Below are 9,781 nucleotides of genomic sequence, written 5' to 3' on the forward strand. Positions count from 1 at the left end.
GGCTGAGGTGGGAGGGTGAGGGTTATAGAGGTTTATAAAATCACGAAGGGGCGTGGATAGGAAAAATAGACAAAGTCTCTTCCCTGGAGTGGGGAGCCCAGAACTTGAGGGGATAGGTTGAAAGTGAAAGGTGATATAAAAGGGAGCTAAGGGGCAACTTTTTCATACAGAGGGTGGTGCATGTATGGAATGATCTGCCAAAGGAAGTGGTGGAGGCTGGTACAATTACAGAATTTAAAAGGCAGCTGGATGGGTATGTGAATAGAAAGGGTTTAAGAGGGATATGGGCCAAATGCTGGCAAATGGGACTAGATTAGATTAGGATATCCGGTCGGCATGGACAAGTTGGACTGAAGGGTCTGTTTCTGTGCTGATTTGCACCAGTCTTCAGCCAGTAGTGCGACGTAGGTGATCCATATTGGCCTCCTCCAGAAGTCTCCAGCATCGCAGATTTGGCTGATTTGATTCAATCCACGTTATTATCAGGGAACATTTTGAGGCACTGGATACTGCAAAGGCTATGAGCCCCGAACATTCCAGGCATGGTGACCAGCCTAGGCAGAAGTGAGGACTGCAAATGCTGGAAATCAGAGTTTAGATTAGAGTGGTGCTGGAAAAGCACAGCAGGTCAGGCAGCATCTGAGGAGCAGGAAAATCGATGTTTTCATCAGGATTGGAGGCAGGGAGCCTCCAGGGTGGAGAGATAAGTGGTGGTGGGGGAGGGGGAGGGCTGCTGGGGAGAAGGTGGCAAAGAGTACAACAGATGAATGGGGGTGGAGATGGAGGTGATAGGTCAGAGAGGAGGGTGGAACAGATAGGTGGGAAGGGAGATTGGCAGTTAGGACAGGTCATGAGGACATTGCTGAGCTGGAAGGTTAGAGCTGGGGTAAGGTGGGGGGAGGGGAAATGAGGAAACTGGTGAAGTCCACATTGATGCCCTGGGGTTGAAGTGTTCCGAGGCGGAAGACGAGTTGTTCTTCCTCCAGGTGTCAGGTGGTGAGGGAGCGACGGTGAAGGAGGCCCAGGACCTCCATGTCCTCGGCAGAGTGGGAGGGGGAGTAGAAATGTTGGGCCACGAGGCGGTGGGATTGATTGGTGCGGGTGCCCTGAAGATGTTCCCTAAAGCACTCTGCTAGAAGGCGTCCAGTCTCCCCAATGTAGAGGAGACCGCTTCGGGAGCAACTGATACAATAAATGATATTGGTGGATGTGCAGGTGAAACTTTGATGGATGTGGAAGGCTCCTTTGGGGCCTGGGATGGAGGTGAGGGAGGGGGTTGGGCGCAGGTTTTGCAGTTCCTGCGGTGGCAGAGGAAGGTGCCGGGGGGGAGGGTCGGTTGTAGGGGGGTTGTGGAACTGACCAGGTAGTCACGGAGGGAACGGTCTTTGCAGAAGGTGGAAAGGGGTGGGGAGGGAAATATATCCCTGGTGGTGGGATCCATTTGGAGGTGCCGGAAATGTCGGTGGATGATTTGGTTTATGCAAAGGTTGGTCGGGTGGAAGTGAGGACTAGGGGGGCTTCTGTCCTTGTTACGGTTGGAGGGGTGGGGTCTGAAGGCGGAGGTGCGGGATGTGGATGAGGTGCGTTAGAGGGCATCTTTCACCACATGGGAAGGGAAATTGCGGTCTCTAAAGAAGGAGGCCATCTGGTGTGTTCTGTGGTGGAACTAGTCCTCCTGGGAGCAGATACGGCGAAGGGGAAGGAATTGGGAATACGGAATGGCATTTTTGCACAAGGTAGGTGGAGATGAGTTTGGTGGGGCAGGGGCATGCTGAGACAATGGGTCGGCCGGGGTGGTCAGACTAGCCTAGGGTGCCTAGCCTAGCAGGATGTGTGTTTTCACTGTAATAAAGTGGGACACATAATGTCACAGTGCTGGTGGTTTAAGAAAGGCAGTGGGAAAAAGGATATGGTAAAAGAGGCGAAACCAATGGGATTAGTTAAGGCAATCCCAAAAGAAGTCAAAAAACATGCAGGAGAGTGCACAGCCTGGTCACCATTTGGATAGTAAGATAGTACCTGATCTTTTCAAAGACTTCATCAGTGTGGGTAAGATTTAGTCAGGGAGAACAGAGGGTGTGGGTAAAGAAGTTAAAATATTGACAGATACGGGAGCTGCTCAGTCTCTAATAGTTAAAGTGTTAATCAAGGGAGTGATAATCTGTGGAATACATGGAGAGAGGTTTAGCATTCACCTCTTTAAGAAAGTCCAAACAAGACTGAGAAAGTGATAGTAATTGAAAGATTGGCTATTCCAGGAATGCAGTTTGTTCTTGGAAACTATATAAAGAGGAACCTTGATTATCTGAAGGGCACAGGCAGGAACTATTTCGCTCGGTTAATTGAATGCTGGATAACATAATTAGCCACGCTTCAGGATCTTGTAATCTTGTTCAGATGATCCGAAATTTGGTTAATCAAATGGCAGATAATCAAGGTTCCTCTGTAGCCGAATCCAAAGGTGGGAGTGATGCCCATTGTAGTGGAGAAGCCGAAGGAAAACCAGGAAACTGAAGAATTAAAAGAAAAATATCCTGGAACTTTTCCAGACTATGTGGTGAAAAGATCCCACAGTCATAAGTTAAAGCAAGAAAGAAAAACCAAGGAGAAGAACAAAGGAATTGAAGTCCAGTTAGTTGACACTCTGTTTGATGAAATGGTAAAGGAGAAACCTTTATTTTATTTTATTTATTTATTTTATCCGGATATTTTATTATTCCTGTCACTTTACTGGGCCATTTATGAAAGAAATGGCCAAGAAAGTAAACGCGTGTGAGGTGGTGCTTCTATCGCTACACTGAGTTCCCAGAAACTGACAAATGCTTGCTATCGTGGAAGCTGTTTGGGACCTTGTTTAATGCTGGGATCAGCATGGCTTCCCTCATTTCAGGTAAAATGGATTATCCAAATAATCAACAATCCGACTGAAACAGTGCCCATCTATCTTGTTCGGATAATCGAGGTTCCTCTGTACATGGAAAGATCACATGGTGCATTTGGTAGAGCTTTTTGAAGGAGTAAATTGTTTTGGTTTGTAATGTAAGCGGGGCTCGCATTTGTTTAAAGAATATACTGTTAGGGAAGGGTTACTAAGCCCAGCTCAGAAAAGGCAAAGTTTAAGTGCCAGTGCAACCATATGTTAATTCTTTATCTTCCCTCAATGTTGTATCAACGTTTTCAAGTTGATGTTTGGGATCATGGCAAAAACATTTGAATATATGGGAATAGAGTTCATAACACATCCATGTGCTCAGAGTCAAATCACCCATACCAAATCTTAATGTACCATGTACAAATATACATCTCTAAAATACTTAGTACAAATGTTAATGCATTGCAGCTCCACGGGATTCTTTATCAAATGATTTTGAGTTTCAAGATCACAATAGGAGGTGAGGAGGTGTCACAACGCTACTATCACTCTTAGATAAATTATCAAGGCTCAGTTACGTTGAACAAGGGAAGGAGATAAGCCACACAGTTCCAGAATATAAATTCAAGGTTGTGGCAATGCTAAATGTGACTTAAAGCAGCTGTGCACTCTTACTTTACAAATTAAAACAAAGAACATTTGCTCTTACACCATTTTTAAGCATTAGCAACACAAGCAATGTGCAGTTTACAAACTCACCATCGGCTCCTCTTTCTCTGTAAGGAGAGGCTCTGGCTATCTGATTGTTGGGAATTCATGGCATTTCTGATAATGTTTTATAGATTACTTACAGTATGGAAGCAGGCCCTTCGGCCCAATAAGTCCACATTGACCCGCCGAAGCACATCCACCCAGACCCATTCCCCTACATTATCCCTGCACCTAACACTACGGGCAATTTAGCATAGCCAATTCACCTAACCTGCACATCTTTGGACTGTGGGAGGAAACCGGAGCACCCGGAGGAAACCCACACAAGACACGGGGAGAATGTGCAAACTCCACACAGTCAGTCGCCTGAGGCGGGAATTGAACCCGGGTCTCTGGCGCTGTGAGGCAGCAGTGCTAACCACAGTGCCACCGTGCCACCCAAAATTCATCTATTGTCCACTTCATGCATTTTTCAGAAAAGCTAATTATTTTGTTTTACTTCAATTGCAATAATAAAACCACTAACCACTCTGAAATCAGGATTTATTTTTGTTTAAACATGAGTTAGACACTTAGGAGTGCAGAAAAGAGCATTTTCTAGGAAGTTTTGTTGGATATTGCTGTGAATGAAATGCATTGTGCTGCACATCTATTATGGAACTGGATACATATTTGTTGGACAGAGCATTCAAGTCCATATATCCAAACACAAAGCCACTAACAAATTGCTTCAAGGTCTGGACTTTTTAAGTGTTTTGGCTAGTGATAGTGTTAAGTATTGTTTGGACAAATTTTATTGGAAATGTTGTGTGAAGGAAGTTTTACTAGATTGTCCTCAGTTCTGATAGTCTCAGTTAGAAAAAGATTGCAGAAATGCAACTGTCTGGGTTCACGCACAGGATTGTGGAACATGCCAGCACAGAAAGTGGCCATTAAACCCATCATGTCCATACCGGCCAAAATAAAGCTCTTCAGTCTCATCTTACTTTCAAACTCTTGCTCAATAGCACATCAAGCACAAAAGCCAGAGCAGTTTTTTTTAAACACAATGAGGATTTCTGCTGCTACCATTTCTTTCAGGTCGTGAGTTCCAAGCCTTCATCCCCCTCTGGGTGAAATAATTCTCAACCGCCCTAATTCCTTCTACCAGCTACTTTAAATCAATATCACACCCTGATTAATGGCCTCTGCTAACTGAAATAGGTCCTCCTATCCACTGTACATCGCCCCTCAGAACTTTACACACCTTAATTCATTCCCCTCTCAGTTCCAAAATTCCCTTATGTCTCTCACTTATTCTGTTGCCTAAAATTCTCCATTCATAGCAATATCTTGAGAAATCATCTCTCTAGTATGATCACTTCTAAACAGTGCCCTAGCTGTGAAGAATAACCTCTTGAGTGAAGTGTAAGACCCTGTGAAACAATCCAATTAGAATTTCATAGAATCTCTCCAGGATGGTAACAGGCCCTTCGGCCCCGCAAGTCCATACCAACTCTCAAAGAGTATTCCATCCAAAGCCATTCCCCACAACTCTACATTTACCCCTAACCTACACATCCCTGAACACTATGGGCAATTTAGCATGGCCAATTCACCCTAACCTGCACATCTTTGGATATGGGAGGAAATCGGAGCACCCGGAGGAAACCCACACAGACACAGGGAGAATGTCCAAACTCCATACAGAGTCATGCGAGGCTGGAATCGAACCCGGGTCCCTGGAGCTGACCACTGAGCCACCGTGCTGCCTAAATATCTGTAGTCCTTATATCTGACAATCTTTATATCACCCTTAACTCAGCTGATCTTTTTAGGCACTAAGGTACACTGACCACTGTGTGAGGAGTTATTAGTAACCATAGCTCCACCTTGGCTGAGATGTTTCTCAAACCCGTTCTCCTGCTTTCTCCCTGTAATCCAAAGATGTGCAGGTTAGATGAATTGGCTATGCAAAATTTCCTATAGGGTGCACTAGTCAGGGGTAAATGTCAGGTCGGGGAATGGTTCTGGGTGCGATTACTCTTTGAAGGGTCGGTGTGGACATGTTAGGCCGAGAGGCCTGTTTCCAATACTGTAGGGAATCTAATCTAATCTAAAAACCCCTGATCCTAATACTAATCAAGAATTTATCTATCACTGTCTTAAACACGCTCAATGGCTTGGTCTCCACAGCCCTGTGAGGCAATGAGTTCCACAGATTCACCACCCTCTAGCTGAAGAAATTCCTTCACAGCTCAGTTCTAAAGGATCATCCCTTTGTTCTGAGGCTGTGCCCTTGGGTCCTAGTCTCTCCTACTAGTGGAAACATCTTCTCCATGCCCACTCTATCCAGGCCTCTCAGTGTTGTGTAAATTTCAATTAGATCCCCCCTCATCCTTCTAAACTGCAATGAGTACAGACCCAGAGTCATCTACTGCTCCTCAAATGGCAAGGCGTTCAACCCCAGTCATCATTCTTGTGAACCTCCTCTGGACCCTTTCCGGGCTGGAACGTCTCTTCCCATTGCTGTAAGTGGTGACCATGGTGAATCAGATTGCAGTATCCACAGCGACTGGTTTTCATCTGACATACAGCAAATGTTTCAGCAGAATGATTCTTTGTGACTGGGAAAGATGAGTCGTACAAATCCCAGAAACTATTGCTCGCAGACAGAGACAAGGAGTTCCAAAATTTGAAGCTAACCGATGGCCAATGAGAGTGCAGTGTTCTCCTGTTTTCTCGAGAAATTAGAAGGATAAGGGGTGATCTGTCAAAGTCTTCAAGATAACAACAGGAAAAGTCAAGGCCAATAAAGATGGACTATCTCCACTGGCCAGAGATTCTAGAACTAGGGGCATAGTCTGAGAATGAGGGCCAGACTGTTCAGGAGAGATGTTGGGAAGCACATCCACACACACAGGGTGGGAGGGGTTTGGAACTCTCTTCCACAAACAGCAGTGGATGCTGGATCAATTGTTAATTTGAAATCTGGGAAAGATAATTTTTATTTGGCCCGATATTAAGGAATGTGTGCCAAAGGGCAGGTACATGGAGTTATGCCACAGATCAACTATGATCTCATTACAAGCTGGAACAGGCTCAAAGGGCTGAATAGCCTACTCCTGTTCCCATGATCCTCTTGTTCAGATGGAAATCTGACACTTTGTTAAGTGTGGCTGTTCCTAGTTGAGTCCTGGAGCCTTGCCTTTGGTAGAGGGTTGTTCTGAGACGTAAGACCGTAAGATACAGGAGTAGAATCAGGCCATTTGTCTCATTGAGTCTGCTCCACCATGGCTGAGATGTTTCTCAAACCCATTCTCCTGCCTTCTCCCTGTAACCCCTGATCCCAATACTAATCAAGAACCTATCTATCTCTGTCTTAAATACACTCAATGGCTTAGTCTCCACAGCCCTGTGAGGCAATGAGTTCCACAGATTCACCTCTAGCTGAAGAAATTCCTTCACATCTCAGTTCTAAAGGGTTGTCCTTTTGTTTTGAGGCTGTGTCCTTGGGTCCAAGTCTCTCCTACTAGTGGAGACATCTTCTCCAAGTCCACTCTATCCAGGCCTCTCAGTATTGTGTAAGTTTCAATCAGATCCCCCCTGTCCAGGAATGTGCAGATTAGGGCGAATTAGCTATGCTAAATTACCCATAGTGCCCAGGGATATGCAGATTAGGGTGGATTGGCCGTGCTAAGTTGTCCCACAGTATCCAGGGATGTGCAGGTTAGGGTGGAATCAAACCCGGGTCCCTGGCGCTGTGAGGTCACAGTGCTAACCACTGAGCCACCGTACCACCCTAACAAACAGACTCTGCAAGTGTGGGAATTGAACCCACGACCTTGGAGTTATCAGCACCATGCCCTAACCAACTGAGATAACCGACCTATACAAGGAGGGGAGAGAAAGTGTGACAGGCAGAGCAAGTGGATTTTGTTAATATTTTCTGTCAATCAGATACACAACTGTGCAATTTCTTAAAACCATCAGTGACGTTTGTTGAAATTGCATTCAAGTTAAATGATCTTCTCTGACAACATCCTGAGGGACGACCAGCTCACATTCTGCATCAATGGGCTGACAAGTCCAAAGTATGACCTAGAAACTCTTGCCACATGCAGTGCAAATGGTTGTCTCAGGGTCAGGTGAATGGATTTTTTTAAAAACATTATGACTTATTGTCATATGTACCTAAATACAATGAAAGGTTTTGTTTTGCGTGCAGTACAGGAAGGTCAAACCATTCAAAGTGCATTTGGGCAATTCAAGAAAACAAGGAATACGATTGTTAACAGCTGCACAGAAGGTGTGCAGAGTGAGGTCAGCATTAGGTTTGACTTTTGAGAGGTTAATTCAGCAGTCTAATAACAGTAGGGACGAAGCTGTTCTTGAATCTGTTGGTATGTATTTAAGCTTGTGTATCTTCTGCCCAACGGAAGGGGTTGGAAGAGATTCTAACCGGGAGGGGAGGGGTCTTTGCTGATGCTGGCTGTCATTCCGAGTCAGCAAGATGTATAGACGGAGTCAATGGAAGGAAGGTTGGCTTGTGTGGTGGACTGGGCTGTGTTCACAACTCTCTCTAGTTTCTTAAAGTCCTGGGAAAAGCAGTTGTTACACCAAGCTGTGATGCATCTGGATGGAATGCTTTCTATGGTGCAGCTTTAAAAATTGGTGGAGGATTATGTGCTTCTTTGGATGTCTCGATGTTGCCTCTACATGTTCCCAACAAAGTCACTGGATGCATTCATTGCCTCCCTAAGTAAACCTTCTCCATCTTGGTTTGTGCCGAGCCAGAGTTGCCCATGATTAGATAATGATGTTTAATCTCTCCAGGGGAGCTTTGAGGACATCCCTAAAACATTGCTACTGTTTTCCCGAAAGCCTCCTGTTGCACTGTCCTTGCCACTGACATTGTGCTCACCACAGATATTTATCTCACCCAAGAAATGTTAACGATTTTCAATTACCACTGAAATCAACCACAAAAACACTCCTTATAATGTGTTGTGCATGCAGTTCAATAAATGCTGATCAAATTTAAAAAGCTAGGCTCCCCTTCCTAGACCTTTCCATCTCTATCTCGGGCGACCGACTCAACACAGACATCTACTATAAACCGACTGACTCCCACAGCTACCTGGACTACACCTCCTCCCACCCTGCTCCCTGCAAAAACTCCATCCCATATTCCCAATTCCTTCGTCTCCACCGCATCTGCTCCCAGGAGGACCAGTTCCAACACCGCACAGCCCAGATGGCCTCCTTCTTCAAGGACCGCAGATTCCCCCCAGACGTGATCGACGATGCCCTCCACCGCATCTCCTCCACTTCCCACTCCTCCGTCCTTGAAACCCACTCCTCCAACCGCCACCAAGACAGAACCCCACTGGTTCTCACCTACCACCCCACCAACCTCCGCATACAACGTATCATCCGCCGTAATTTCCGCCACCTCCAAACGGACCCCACCACCAAGGATATATTTCCCTCCCCTCCCCTATCAGCGTTCCGCAAAGACCACTCCCTTCGTGACTCCCTTGTCAGATCCACACCCCCCACCAACCCAACCTCCACCCCCGGCATCTTCCCCTGCAACCGCAGGAAATGTAAAACTTGCGCCCACACCTCCACACTCACTTCCCTCCAAGGCCCCAAGGGATCCTTCCATATCCGCCACAAGTTCACCTGTACCTCCACACACATCATCTATTGCATCCGCTGCACCCGATGTGGCCTCCTCTATATTGGGGAGACAGGCCGCTTACTTGCGGAACGCTTCAGAGAACACCTCTGGGCCGCCCGGACCAACCAACCCAACCACCCCATGGCTCAACACAACTCCCCCTCCCACTCCACCGAGGACATGCAGGTCCTTGGACTCCTCCACCGGCAGAACATCATAACACGACGGCTGGAGGAGGAGCGCCTCATCTTCCGCCTGGGAACCCTCCAACCACAAGGTATGAATTCAGATTTCTCCAGTTTCCTCATTTCCCCTCCCCCCACCTTGTCTCAGTCGGTTCCCTCAACTCAGCACCGCCCTCCTAACCTGCAATCTCCTTACTGACCTCTGCGCCCCCACCCCACTCCAGCCTATCACCCTCACCTTGACCTCCTTCCACCTATCCCACCTCCATCGCCCCTCCCCCAAGTCCCTCCTCCCTACCTTTTATCTTAGCCTGCTTGGCTACTCCCTCTCATTCCTGATGAAGGGCT

The sequence above is a fragment of the Hemiscyllium ocellatum genome, chromosome 22 (assembly GCF_020745735.1).
Source record: "Hemiscyllium ocellatum isolate sHemOce1 chromosome 22, sHemOce1.pat.X.cur, whole genome shotgun sequence".
Taxonomy (NCBI): Eukaryota; Metazoa; Chordata; class Chondrichthyes; order Orectolobiformes; family Hemiscylliidae; genus Hemiscyllium; species Hemiscyllium ocellatum.